Below are 16,116 nucleotides of genomic sequence, written 5' to 3' on the forward strand. Positions count from 1 at the left end.
CGGTTATCATTGTAGCTTCTTCAGTCATCCCCAAAACTCCTATCTTCTCTGAGGCGTAACAAGCTGTCTTTCAAAAGTATATTCATGTTCGTACCTAAAATATTTTCTATGAATTTGGATGGTTATCTTTTATACCTTCCTCCTCAAGTCTCCCTCTAAAACAAAAATAACCAAAATAAATCTAAAATAAATTTTGAAAAATTAAATAAATTTTAAGAATAAAATAAATTAAAAAAAACAGAGCCTATGACTGGCTTAACTCTTATATATTTTCCAGTCACTTTATCTTACCTTAGTTGGAATCGATAACGGTGGATCGAATGTTTGCCTAATTCTTTTGGCAATATTATTTGAAAATATTTGCGTGCCATGTTATCCTCTTTTTCTCTCTCCTCAAAGACCTTTATGATCGAGAACTCTTTGTGGCTCTTAATATACCATGATCGTTTGACCTGACAACATCAGCTTACGTTGCAGTTAAAAATAAATTTTCAGGATTAAATTTTAAATTATCTGGGATGCACAATGGCAAACGCAATTTGATTTAGTCGAACTAAGTGCGTAGTGTGTTTTGGCACATGTATATCGTTCCAAGGGAGAGATAATCGCTTTTAGTGAGAATGATCTATCCAATTCCAATAAGAAAACATGCAGATTTGGTTCCTTGTGCCAATTATATTCAATCATAATATACAAGAGTCGAGAAATTTTTATCATCTCAACGCTTCCTTCTCGAATCTCTTTTTCTTCTTCGACGTCTTTCAGACACCAGTGAACCGTAGTCACTCCCGATTCCTAGTCATATTTTCAAGCGCTGCATCCCCTTCTAAAAAATACGGGTTTCATAAATATGTATTCGATTTTCACTGAAGGTTGGCCATTTCATTTTCAGACTTTGAAAGGCCATATTTTTTTCTCTCTTTCAGTTTCTTTCGGACGTCTTTCAACGCCACGGTCACGTCAAGTTGCCTCGAAAAGTTTTTCTCTCCTTTTTTTTCAAAGAGTTTTCCCTCGAGCCAACAATAGATTGAAATTATATTAGCACTTCACAGTTCGACTTGAGAGATGTCTGCGTTCGTCATGGGATAGCCGTTTCCACTCAAATTATCCCATTTACGAATTATATATTTAATTCATGCCTTGCGTTCGGCTCAGTGATTGAGGAGAAGCATTTTTTCCTCCGAAAATATGTTCCAACATTCAGAGATATCGCAGAACTCTCATCCCGTTCCAGGCTGTGATTTGTAGATGCCATAATTTATACAGCGAATGTGAATAAGAGAGCTTGTTTTTTACTCTATTTCCTCCTAATTTTACTATTTTTAGGAAGAAACAGTGTAAAGCTATCAAAGAGAAAGATACGGATGTTTTGAGATCATTTTAGTATATTTTACCTTTAATTCTAGCGAAAACCAATTTATATTAACAAACAAGCTTAGGCATAACATAGCCTAGCACGCAGCAGAATAATTTTTTACTGAAAATAGTTTTTATTATTTGAAACATGACGCTTTCACTGATATTTGTGAATTTAATTCCTAATAGCCACATTTTTAAAGGTTTTAGTGAGACTATGGGCATTAATAGGCAAAAATTGAACTTCACTCCGTTCGTTTCTTCATATTCCACTTTGTGCGTGACATTGAGCAGACGGTTAATTTGGAGTTTGACGGATGCATTCTGCTTAGGCAATCATTGAAAATATCCAGAAAATTATGCGGATCGTTTTGGGTGAAAAAGATTCGAATGAAACGTACCGGCACAGGAGGCTGCTCCTGAAATTTTACGAAAGAACCCTCTTCTCATGTCATGCATGACGTGGAAGGAGCACCGACCACATTCGATTAAGGACTTAATCATCACACATCGTAAAATTGGTGAACAACAATTATACCAGACCAGAGCAAGTCATGCTACACGTCTGTTTGTATCCTCGTCATTTTCAAGTGGGCTCGCATTAAAATGGAAAATAAAAAAAATATGATGAACAGACGAATGTAGCGAATGTGCACGCAGGTAGGCATCCTTCTTCGAATTAACATTGGATGTTAATTTTATTTCGCTGATTCTCATTGGCTTCATAATTTCCCAGCCGTCTCATTCCCAATTCTCCGGACCCCATCTCAACCGCTTTCAAAAGGTGATGTGATGGGCGAGCTTGTCTTACACCGCCATCCTCATCTACTCCCGCTCCTACCTCTACTCTCCCACTTCTGAATCCATATCTCTATACTCCCCCACATCCACCATCACTGCATGTAACAGAGCAGCAGCGTGATGTTCTCATTGCCTTCCAGAATAGCCTATAAGGTGGGTCTTCATTATTCGCGTAAACACCTGCGCATGAACTGGTAAGGCATTTATAGCTTTCGTTCTTTTTCGATTCCGTACCAAAAATTTAAAAATTCTATCGTATTAATGGAATGCATGACGAATATAAATTTAAAGAAATAATCGTATTCCCTGTAGATGCAGCAGTTTAAGTAAATCAATGCGTACTTTAATACTAGAACTACCGATGGAGTTATTTTGACTCCTCGCATTTTTTTTAAAACGTGTAGTATTTTATTTTCTAGAACTATTTTAATCGAAAAGCTTTATTTTGTGTCAAAATGAATTAAAGTCACGGAATTTGAGGTCAAAATTAGGAAAATTTTAGTCAGGGCAGAGAAATAAAAACCGCGAGGAGTCAAAATGACTCCATCGGTAGTTATAGTGTTAAGCGAGGATTTTTACGCTGAGAAATACCTTGTTCGAAAGTTATTTCATTCATTTCGATAAAAGTGCAAGGGAGCAACATCGCCCTTTAGCCATCAATTTAGTTACTACCTAGTGAAAAAGTAACAGATTTGTGTTAATGATCATAATCTCATGTGGGTGAAATGCGATAGTTATACGGGCGAATAAGTCCATAGCACTTAGTAGGAGTAATCATTATAGCGTCGTAAGAGTAATGGCAATCCGTAGAATCGCATGAGTCATTGGTAAAAGAAAAGACACGTAATTTGAGCAAGGAGCACTCGCACAGACTAGGATCTGAGTGCTTTGATATTTTCTTTCAGAATATCTTTTAGATTATCTCGTGTGAGTGAAAAGATTAACCTAAGGGTCCTTAACATTCAAATTCAGTATTGAAGTCTTAGGAAAGGTGCAATCGGAGACAATTTCTTTCGAGGTTTTCTTAGATTTCTAACCACTTGACTGTTCCAAAACCCTCATAATTTTAAAAATCAAATGAAAACCGATTCTTATGGGCGTAATTATTTTCCTTGCGTAGGATATATTTTTACTCTTGGACTGAATCCTTAAGTTATTGAAGTGGAGCGAAAAGAGAGTGACATAATACTCGATTCCACCGACGCAACCCTTCTTTGTAGGAAAATGGAGTAGTATTTAAGTCTCTGAGGTCATTCGGACCGGTATGAAAGGTTCTAAAAGGTGGAATTGTATACAAATCTTAGTTTTATAGATGCTTGAAAAAGTTACCGTAAATGCAAACTGCGGGTAAAGTTGCAATATATACAGAAATATTTCTGTCGTTTGTACATTTATGACGCTGAATTGGGAAATTCAATCGCACGAATAAATGTCACGAACCACTTTCATTTTGATGTCTTCGGCAATAAAAAGGCAATCAAGATTGGTGGAAATTGATTTACACTGGGCGTAAAAGTACGCTTAGGTACACGCGGAATGACTTTTCTTAACTTACCAAGGAGATGAGACTCAACAATGTTATTAATAGCCGTATTAAAATTCATTTCAGGTATTCAGCTTGAAGTTTCCCCTTAAAACTCAAACGAACGTTCTTCTGATATTTTTTGTCCGTGCTTTTCATCAGTATTTAACTTTGCCCTCTTGTGTACCAAAATAATTTTCTTTCCGCTTTCGCCTTAAATAATAACTGATGTTTGGTAGTAAAAAACACCATAAATGATGAAAAAAGGGAAATTTCGAATAGCCTTGAGAATGTCGAAATTACCTTTTCCCCATAAAATGGAGGTAAATTTATAAGAACTGCATTGATTTTCATGCTTTGAATGGGCGGAAGTATTCCCGGCGTTCAATCATGTGATTACGGCTCTGCCTTGATTTGAGTCTCGTGATTTATTTTGAGGACAATATTTTTATGTTTTATGATGGCTATTTCGAATCAAGTCAATATATTTTTTTAGTGTAAGATATTTTACGATAATGCAGTAAAAGCTTACTGTTTTTTGTGCTAAGGACGTTATTTATTCCAATTGTCGTAAAGCAAAATTACCTTCCGTCGATAAGTAACCACTTAGAATAATTTTAATATTTTTTTCGATTAAAAATGAAACTGTCATAAAAATATATCATGTTTTTCGCGTATAAGTTTTAATGCAGCTTATGAGCATAACGAACTCCGATATATCATCAGTAATCATTTACTTTCACTTTAATACAGACTGGAAGACATGGCTTCTCATCTTACTTGCCGATATTTAATTTTATTGCATTACATTAAGTAGCTCCTATTACAACGTTATATGTAAAATATGTAAAGCAAATATGAAGTAAAGTAAAGGTAATTGTGAAGCGTGCTAGAAATATATTTCACTTGGAATTACTTTCATTAGCTTAAAAAGCTCACTAATGAGAGTTTTGTATTGACTTTTGAAACATTTAGCTCAAAAATTTGAGCATATGGTATCCTTGGTAGCCAAGTATGCCAGAGAGATATAATCTGCGACTTTTGATGAGGACAGTCATATTTTTAGTAAGTTTTTGGGAAAGATTTTGATCGCAGCGGCTTCGGAATAGTATTCTGTTTCAGCACATTTTTTCTATGTATTTTATTTCCTGAAAGCCTATGAATTTCGGCGATCTTGTCTGGCGACCATCATAGTAGCGGTGTCACGCATTTGACATGGCAAGGCAAGCAGTCAACGCGGCCGACAAGAGGCGACTCCAACATTATTGATTCCAGTTGACGTGGCCGGCAATTCACCATTTCATGAATCTTCTAGACCCCGGAGAATCGGCGCGACCCCGTTATATAAGGGTTGTGTTAGAATATATGAGAGACTAGAAGTGGCAATTTGCCTGTTCTACAGCCAGGCGCTGCGTGTCGTTGCCTTGTCGCCTATCGTTGTGGCAGTGTCATAGTGTTGCACCTGTTGCTGGTTGCTCGAGTGCCGAGCAATATCATTCGCGCGAGTAACCTAAATACCCCGCATAATGGTGATCCCGACGAAGCTTGCGATGGCCGATGACGATCTCCGCGTAAAGAATATACTTCTATAGAAACAGTGCGAGGTCCTCCAACAGCATCTGCAACTAAAGAGATAGCACCAGCTGCAACCGCCCCAAGAGCAGAACTCTGCCAAGTCGATCGCGTGGCCGTTCGGGATCGGGCGTTTGGCCCAAGAATCCAAGTTCATGGATTGCTCAAGTAGGGAGTTCCTCTAGCTCCTTAGGCTCCACAAGTCGCAATGGTGAGTAGATGTACCACTGATGTTATTCGACGACTTGAGGAATAGCATGTCAATGCCCTTGCTACTAAATTTTAAAGGCTATGCCAAGAGCGCTCGACATTCAGGAGTTGCAGTTTCCCCTTGTCGGCCGCGTTTAGCGCTTGACTTGTGTCGAATGCATAACACCGCTGCCATGGTAAAGAGGCTTCATTTAGCAGTATTTTTAACTCGAGACTCCTTGTTCCCACCGCTAGTAAGCTTCGCTCTTATGACTGACGACGGAACGGCCTCAGTAGTGCGGCTGACTGGCGCTTTGCAGCGCTCCGAAGGAAATCTTCGGCCCTCCCACACAGTGCTTATATTCACGGAGTGTAGCGGTCAACCCTCCCCCCTCTGGTCTCGTTTTCCTCTTCAAGTGTCAAAATTCGATCCATCCTCTCACGCCGACACGTCTCCTCCCATCTTAAAATATCATGCATCTCCTAGATCCTCCCAATATAGATAGAAATGCATTGGGCATAGTGATTTTTTTGCGTTACTCTCTTACTTGTAGTCAACTGTATTGCAACTACGTCTAGATATTAATAACTACCTGAATTAAATCTATTTACCTACCTCAAAAGTGGTGTTGCAGAAGGTGTTAGAATACCTGTACGAGGAGATCGAAACATTTTTTACCTGTACGAGAAGACATTTGGGTCTGCGTCGACTATTTCAACCCTGCCGCGTGAAAGGTGCTGAAATCCACAAAAATTGCCATGAGGAAAGATTCCCTACATTGGGATTCGAACCACAGATCTTTGGCTTTCCCGTCCATTTTGCAGACTGCTACGCTATCCAGATTCCGTAATTCCCATGAAAAATTTACGAAAATATCAGTGATCCAGGAGAATGTTTCCCATAGCAATTCATTTGAATGTGGGAGCGCGTTGGCTGAGATTTGACTGCATTGCGTTAGAATACGGAGAAAACTCTGAGCTATCACTCCTCTTGTCTATCTTTAAAAACATCAAATCTGGTTTCGTGTCGGTTTCTTGGCTCGCGCCGCCTAAATGATGGCGGGAGATTTTTCCATCCTTTCCTTCTTTATCCTATCCTTACCCGTTAGGGCACCCACGCCGTCGGACTCAATCGCGGCGGCGCGGAGCCTCTTTCCATGTTCCTTCCGTTTCCAGCCTCATGTATGTGCAGGGTGCAAGAGTTTCGGACTTGTATACCAAACCTCAAGGGTCTAACAGAATCTTAGCAGTGTATGAACCCACTTGTTTTAGCTCAAGCTTGCATTATTTTAAAGTCTTTTTGTTCGGGGGAAGACGGATTCCTACGCCTATTCGTTTCGAAAAGTATGTATCTTATTTAATCATTTCTGACGGACCTTGAAATATGGTGCAATTTTGAGATGCTATATTCCATGTCACTAAGAAAAAAAAACGTTCTTCATTACTCTAACAAATTAAGCCAAGCACATACTCTCAATGTCTCTATCGGAACCGGAGAGACTGAATTTTTCCGGCCTAGGCTTTTTTCTTATGGAAATCATCTACCCAAAGCTTTCAATAGGTTTACCTGTAAGGAAAAAAAGTCCCTTGAATTTTTAAACTATCGTTAAAAAAAAGCTGCCGGCACGGCCAATTTAACGTGAAAATGTAGTCTCATATTTTGAGCTGGTACAATTATTCCTTTATAAAATCCCAGTTATGAATTCGTTTCTCATGCGGGGATTCAAAATAGTGCTTGATTGATATAATTAATGGAGTAAAGACTGAATTTCAGTCGAATGATATGAGTAGGTAGCTACAATACCATTGATCAGGAATCGGGAATTATTTTTACGCAGTTCTCCCTTCAATACTTGTATCAGTAATTGTTAACAGATTTAATTATTTGATCTCTAGTAGATATTTCACCACTTTTTATACAAAAATAATTCAAGTTTTTTTCCATCATTCTTTCCAACAACTTTCCCTTCTCTAGTCCATTTCTTCATTAAACTATTATACCTAATTAAATTGTTTCGCCCTCTTCTAATGATATTCAGGAGACTATTTTCTGTCAAATTTCTTTTGATTTGCTTATTTCGCTCAGTCAATCCATTAGATTTTCATCGTTTTTCTGGATAACTTCATTTCAAATGCCTGTACGTATATGAGTGTAATATAACAAATTGGTGTCAATAACGTCTTTGTTATTTATGTTCACCAAATCTTAATCCGGAATAAAGTCAACGATTTTGTTGAAAAACTTTTCTCAAGAATACGTAAGTATTCCATTGCTCATCAATGTAAAGGGTTGCTTGTCAATGATAAATTAAATCCTACGAGGTAAAATACATAACCATTCTTCAGATATTAATTATTTTATTATACCTGCGTACAAACATTCCATTTCTATGATTTGATGTAAATTGAGTTACGGGGATAGTAAAATGAAGTTGGCTAATTTGTTTCAGCTCTGATCTTGTTGGGGTGAATGTCATATGATTATTAATTTACATTTATCGTAAAGTATCAACTCTAACGTTGGGAGGGTCGTTAAATATGCAGTTTGTAGGTCGGATTTATGGTCTTTATGCAATCAAAGAGAAGGGTGTTGTTTCATTCTCGCCAGTGGGAATGTTTATTGGGCATCTTTGAAAATTCTACTGGAAGGAAAATCCTCTTGTGACTGGTGAAAACTGCAATAAAATTGGAATTCTACAGCACATTTGGTGCTTTGCGTTATTAGATGGCTCGAAAGAAAGTTTCTCAAGGAGAGGTGTTTTGGCTACACGGAGGATCGTGTTGAGTAATGTTTTTCCTTGAAAAAAAATGGCATCTCATCGTCTCCAATCCATGTGAATGCATATCACATTATACAAAATACACATTTGTAAATGATAGACATACATTCAAGTCTATTCTGAGCATCGCTGCCTGTTCGCGTGTTCCGTCCAACGCTACCAGTCTATACCTATGAAGGCAAAGGGGTGTGGCGTCACTGGACGTTTGCTTTCCACGAGCATGTACGCAACGTGCCGAATAGCACTCTCGTGCTGTAACGTTGAAAAATGTGCGAATCTACCGCCTTCAGCCCTTGGGACCCCCGGGGTTGATAGAGATGGGGCATCGGGCAGGAATGGATACGTCGGCGGCTGTGAGAATCAGTGGTGTAAGAATCTGTCAAGGGGGAAATCGTGGACCCATCTGCGGACGCTGGAATCGCCTCCGTTTCGAATCAATGTGCTGTCAAATGGTCTCTCGCCTCTCCTCGCATCCCCGCTGTTAGGATACGTCGATCCGGGTGTATCCACGCACTTGTCTCTGTCGTGCCTTCTCGCGCCAGTGCCCAGTCCCTGCAGAGCTCTCCGCTTCTTCCAACCCACCGCTTCATATAAATCTGCCCCCGCACGCCACCACCTGAGCCTACTTCTTGCCATTTTCATTTCGCTATGTTCAACATAGAATCTGCATATGATACGTGTGAATACGTATATACTTCATATAATTCTTTTTGCCCGACCGTGTTGAAACTTTCCTTAGTGACCGTGGAAGGCATGAGAAAAGTCCTTTTTACGTGTCGTTGAGTGAAAATAAGCCCTGAAAAGCTAGGAGGCAACCTAGTATCATTGCCGCAGATTTTTATAGCGATAGATAGATAAGTTTATTTATTGGTTCTCTGAAAATATTTCCGATTGGGATTTCGGTTTATTGTCATCTGTTTGACGAGCGACTGAATTAGGTCTATGAAATGACAAATTAAATTTCCATTTACGTAACTTTTTTCCGTTATGGATTCCTTTACAACGATAAGATATTCGATTTTTAATAATTTAAGCAATGTTATATATTCTTGATATTCTAGGCAAAGATTTATGAACTGGAATTAATGCTGTTTAACTTATACCCTAGGTTACATGGGATTGAGATCTATTGTGGTGGCATTGGCATAATTAGCTACAGGTTTTTTTGGTTCTCAAATTAGTATTCCCTAAATTTGTTTTTCAACTTCCATGTGTTATTAACATTCGAACTATGAATACCTCGCAGTTGAAATATTTATATTTTTTTCGATAAAAAAGGGGCAATAATCATATGAAGCATAATTAGGATTTAATATTGTCATAGCTATTCCTTCAAAATTTATATCGTACTTTAAAGGATGCAGTGGTATATTAATAGATTAATGCTTTCCTGGTCAGGGCATGATATGTGGTCGTAGAACTGCCTTCTCAGAATGCAATTGCTCATTGAAGGTATTTTTTCTTTGATTTTACCAAACTTCATGTTATCTCCATTTTAATGAGGTATTAGCGTAATACATTTATTTTTGACAAGGCCCAAACTGCTAGTAGCAGTATTTTGATCCCTTTATTTCATCTTTTTCAGTGCATTGGTTAGGCATACGATTATTGCTTTCAACTCACGATAATGCTTTGAATTAGTATGTTGAGCTGTAGTATATTGATCGGAGCACTACCCAGCCTTGCTCATCGCGTGTGCGTGATAACTGAATGGCTGGGAGTACAAAAATTTCGGCGGCAGCCGCCTCGGTGTGGGACCTCATAAAATCATCTACGATTGTAATAAATCCTACAGTATTCCATGTGGCAGTATTAAAATTACCATCTTTTATGAGACTCGTATAAATGGAAAACAATTCTTTCTTATAATAAATATGCCTACCGAAGCCTTTTGGTTGGCAAGCAAGGTTGTTAGACCGCTGCCTCAGAGACTGGCATCCTTTTTAATCAGATTTAAGTATTATCTTCCTCTTAACTCACTTGTTTAGACTCACGGAAGAAAATATCTTTTACGCCAATATTAAAAAAATAACGCTAATAATGTATAATTATGTGTATGCTGGGCGAGCATGCATTAAAATAGTGTGTATTTATCTCGTGAACCATGAGGGAATATTTTTTCGCCTTTACGACCGTTTCTCCTTCGTTTCCCATCTTGTGGAGAGCTCCTCCGCCGGCGAACAACGCCCTGCATATCTAGCTTCATAATTTCTTCCATCTGCGTTCTCTCTCTCTCTCCATATTCTAACTCCCCATCCATCTCTTTCTCCCGCTCCCGTCGTTCGATTTTCAATGCCTGCCACTCGATCCTGATCAAGCTTCACATGGGTGATTCCTTTTCCATCCATCCCAAAGGCTGCCGCTCGTCGGAGGGTGCGCCCTCTGTCGGCCGTTGAGGTTGCCCTTCAGTCTGCGGGAGATGCAAGCGGGCGTCAAGGCACGAACGAACGCTGGGAATCGGATTGACGCAGGGCGGGTGAGAGAAGACGTCGCGTCGTGGTGTGCGCCTGCTTTGAGATTTCGAGCGAAAAAAAGAATAAAAATAACAACCATGTTGTCCGTCGTCTGTCCGTTCTTTCTATTACCTCTATACAATATTATTTCGAAATGTTCAGTTTTGTGTAGTACCTGCTCATTGCGTTTCTGTAAATAAATTTTACCTTGTTCCCTTCACGTAAATATTCTCTCACATAATTACGAGCTTCTTCTAATTGGGTGTATGACCTGTATTATACTTTCATTATGTACCTGAATATATGGATTGCTTATTGTATGTAAATCCTTCGATTGAACAGCATTACTATTGTATGTACTAGATTGAAAATCTACTTTACATACCCTTATGATCAATCTGAATTGATGAGTTTCGTTTCGTTTAGAAGATTTTCGATACTTTACCTACTCTTTTGTTATTGTCATTAATCAATAAGGCACCTTTCACTTACCATTTTCACTACCCTATATTGTGATATTGCGGAGTGCAAAATTGTGTAAATATTATGTATTTCATATATTAGAAGGGATATTATCCTAGCACAATAAATATTATTATTATTCCAGTTGCGTATTGCATTATAAAGAAGCTACGGGATTTATGCTATCGTTAATTCATATTAGTCTGCGCACCATAATTTTAAATATCGCTCTTGCTATTTTATTAGGCATGACTCGATTCGGGTGTTGAAATTCCATGCATTTAAGTGCGAGATTTCTAAATTAAAATGGGAATTTTCCCGTGAAAAAATCATTAAACCGGCCCAGGATTTGAACACTCATCAGTGGTTGGTCTGAAACGCCGTCTCTTCGACAAATCCATCTTTCTCACAACCTTAGCGAGTGTCGCCGCAAAAAGATATTTTATTCATTCAATGCTTGTGAGCACTGGTCGTGAAAAATGGTTGTGATAAATATATCCCATGCCTCTCTGACTTGAGAGTAGTCTTTATATGTGCAATCTGCATAGCTAACTTTGATTCGAGTCATAATTTCATACGGAAGGGTATGCATTGAAACGTTTATAAAAATCCTAAGTAAATATAATAGGAGAATGTCTCATTATGGACTTGAAACGAACGATGAACCAAGAACGGTAAACACAGCCTGAGAATCACATTGGGCGAAGATGGCTCGGTGGTTTAACTAGTAGCATAACTGGCAGGAGTTCGGGAGATTTGTGTTTGAATACGGGCTAATTAAATTGATTTGTTCATGGCGAATTTCATCCTTGGTGTATATTTAAGTAAATCTAGCATTAGCGCTTATTTAATGGTTGTAATGCTACAAATTTGGTATGCGGTGAGACCTTCCGTATTACGACGTAGCTCATGTGACAATTGAGCAAATATTTCCTGTATGAAACCCAATATGCATGGCTACATTTTGCATAGGACTGCAGGGCTGCAGTATACGAACGTTAGCATTGTAGTGCCTACTATGAAAGAATTTATATTAACATGATTGAAATCATAAAAGATCTTATGCTTTCCCAGTGAATACAATTAATAAAATATTCTCAGGTTTGACACCGGGTAGGACTCCTTAAGGGCAACATTTTCGATGAGAAACTCCCTCATCGTTAGGGCTAAGGCTGACTTAGCCCTGATGACGATGATGAACTTTTTCATCGAGACGTCGTCCTTAAATAGTCCTATCCGGTGCCAAAGCCGATAAGATTTTATCTATGATTGTAGTAATTTTACTATTCAATCGTCAAAAAGGATCACTGCTCTAGGTTTTATATTTCAGAGTACTCTGAGAACCCTGGTTGCTTCTCTTGTACTCTCCGCCTTCCCATCCTACTAACAATAAGTCCTTGCACCATTTTTTGAGCCATCTTCTCTCATACGCCCACAATCTCTTTCGTCTTCTTATCCGTATCGTCTCCCGGCCATATCCTCTTCCTTCCTCGCCACGCTCCGTCGATTTCTCGCCGATCTGTCAACCTCCTCCATGGACGACTCGCACCGATTGTGAAACAGGTCCAAAACCCTCAGTCGGTCGGACCCATCAAGGAAAGATCTCCTCTCGGGCCTCAGCGCTTACTTTTTTCGCCCCATTTCCATTCTTCAGATCATCGGTCCATTGCCCTCCCCCGTCAAAAAAGCTCTACCATCTCATTCTCCGCTCGCCTCCCCCGCAACCCCCCCCCCCCAAAACTTCAATATCCCGTCCTGTAAGCGTCCTACGTCCTTTATTCCGTCCTCTTGTTTTGTTCCGAGCATTGTGAAGGAAGGGTATTGGGAAGGTAGTTGCAGCCGCATGAGATCTTTTCGGATCCCCTCGAGTTTGTCGAGGAGTAGGACGTATTCCCTGGGGCAAAGTGCCGAGAAGAACCCCGTTCTCTGCCGAGGCCTTACCCTGCTTTGCGTCATTTCTTCTCTGATCTGCGTTGAGGAGAGCCGCATATGTCCGTCTGTTTGCTTCTTCAATTTTCTCCCCTGTTCCGCTCAAATGGGCGTCTTCGATTGCTTTCAATATCTCCAGCCGCCCGGCTATAAGACGTTTCCCTTGGATCCGTGGTCGCAGGTGCTTCAAAGATGGGGTCAAATCATGCCGAGCAATCTTGAGTTTTTTTCCAAATAGAGAGGGTATTCTTATTCGACGTTTTCTTGCTGAGGGAGCTGATCGTTCTTCTGCGATATGATCTATTGGTGTATTGTGATATGACGGTCTCGGTTGTGCCTCGGTATTCCTTATTGAAGCCTCGATTGGTGATTTTGCCTCTTTAAACTAAGTGAATTTCTCATTCTCGACGACCATAGATAATTAGTTTAATTGATCGGACGCCAGTCTTTCGTTCCTGGAAACTTGCTGTTTACTTGCGAGAATTATGAAATTTTGTTCTAAATTTGCTTGTAAATAGCCCAAGTATATCAGCATAATGATAATGCATATGCATACTAATGGCAATGGCTTATATTCCTGTCTCTAGAAATAAATGAGAAAGGGAGCACGATTAACCAAGTTATAATTGTTTTTAGCCGAATTACTTAAATGAGGCAATCAAACTGTTCTATTTACCCAATGGGAAAATATCCAAAGTATTGGAGCTTATTAACCGGTTTGCGTTCATTAGTTTCCTTGGCATTTAAAACAGCCATTGCGAATAAATTTATATAGTATTCATAGATTAAGGGCGTATTTCTAGATGCAAAACATTCCGAACTGCATGCTTTTTCAGCACCTGCTGTCCTATTCATTTTACTACTTAAATAATCACCTCCTGGTGATACGAACACATACGCCAACTGTGATGTTGAAGCCTCAGGAATCCGAGTACGTATCGTGATTCTCTTGGACATCACACAGGAAGAAGAGTGCAAAGATATGAAGAGTCTATAATTTATGTGTCAGCTTAGGATGCAAGTCCGCTTCGTGAAGTGCAGTAGGCTTCATATGAACCTACTCTACTCTGGCGTCCTTCCTGGTCGTTCATTACGAGTTTTATGGGTCGCCTTCATTCGCCTTAAAATACTGCGGGAGAAGGGAGAGCAAATTGTATCGTACGGCTTTTTGTAGCTGACATATAGGTTATGGATACTTTCAACTTTCTAATGTATTCATATTGCGTTTGAAACAAGTGAGATTAAATTATTTTCATACACCAATAAACGCCAAGTGTTTTTCACCCTTGTTTATAATTGCTATTATTTTGTGTTGGAAACATTTGCTGTAAATCGTTGCAAATTATGATTACAAATGTCACACTACTGAATAAATTTAGTTGCCATTATAATATTTCTAGGTTACAGCTGTTTTTATTCACTGGAGTGAGAAGTTGAAAAATCTATGTTTATCCTTTAAGAACCATTTTTATATTCTTATTTTTATAAAAACGAATCGTTAATTACCCATATTTGATGAACATTACTGATGCTCATTGATCATTAAATTTTTTTAAAGCCATATCTAATTATTGAATTATTGAGAGGTTAGCATAATTTTCGTATTGAGTATGTTTTGCCTATTAAAAATTCCAAGGCGCTGAGTGAAATATTAAGAACCCGACTGAATTTATTGCCATACTTCCAACTCAAAGAGATGAATTCACATTAATTTTTTGAGGTTCTGTGTTAGTTAATTGGCGCAAAAAAAAGCTTCTTCGTCAAAGAAACTACGAATTAATATTTAAAACTGATTTCTTCGCGAATATGGCTTCATCTGCGTTGAGGAAGTTCCTCACTGCATTTAATTATTTGCAGGGACCGTTAATAGGTATCATCATCATGTGCTAAGATCTTTATTTGCACGTTCCACTGGCCCCGAATCCGTCATTAGGCTCCGTATACATATATCACATTTTGTCCTTCCATCCTCCCGCTCATCTTCTTCGGGTCGCCTGTTCCTCGTATCTGATAGCTTTTGCACCCTTTTACGCTGAACTGAAATCATCTTGAATAATTAAGGGAGACTCCAATGGTAAAGGAGCCTCGGAAATTCGAATGGCACTTCAAATTTCAAACGAGCTAATTTAGCATAGTAGACGAGGTCAGATGTGATGTCCAGAAGTCTTTTAAAAAGCTGATTGTAAGGACCTGTCTTCTCGTATTCCTTAACATAAGCATCCTTCGCCAAGTGAAAACTTCGTTCTCATTAATCATTCTGCTTTCCTCGAGACTATTACGGTGCCCCATTACCACCGGGCATATAAGACGCAATTATTCATGGGAAAATTCTCTTCGGGTAGGTGCATTATGGATTCTAAGACTTTGAAGGCTTCCTCAATTGCAATGAGCGAACTAAAATTTGATGAATTTCTATTGGGGATGGAATTCTCTTGTTATTTAGATGGTATTCCGCTAGTTGGACGTGAGATTTCATAACCATGTAATTCAATCACATGAGTTCCAATCTATGCATGAGAAGCTTTTCATTCTCTCCTGTGGTGTGTCCATTCCCTCTGACCCCTAATTCTCACCTTTTAGGTAGGCCTCTGTTCAGGTCATTTGCGTATGATTACATTTTTTTTCGCCTTTGATCCTTTGAGTTCTTCTTCCTTTACCATTTCTATCCTGACCATAATAACAATCTTCATTGCGGCGTGTTCTCAATTGCAGTATCATTCCTTTTAAACTTCATTTTTATCACACCTACATGAAAACCTTTTTCAGTTAAAACCCAGAACCGGAATTTCTTAACCCTATATTTTACCGGAACTACTAGTGAACGAAAAATATTTATTATTTATTTCATGCCTGAACTCTTTCGTTTGCTTGTTTGTATGTTAGTAAGTTTTTGGGAATCTGCCATTTTTACCGGAATCTACTCTTCCTTTCATATATTCTCACTTTTTGGCGTGAAATATAATTATAATGAGTAAGTGAAAAGATCTATTATATATGAAATTTGATGATGATGTTTTGTCCGCAACCGTTGTCCAAATGTCAATTTCAAAAA

Source organism: Ischnura elegans, chromosome 3 (assembly GCF_921293095.1).
Source record: "Ischnura elegans chromosome 3, ioIscEleg1.1, whole genome shotgun sequence".
NCBI classification, from domain to species: domain Eukaryota; kingdom Metazoa; phylum Arthropoda; class Insecta; order Odonata; family Coenagrionidae; genus Ischnura; species Ischnura elegans.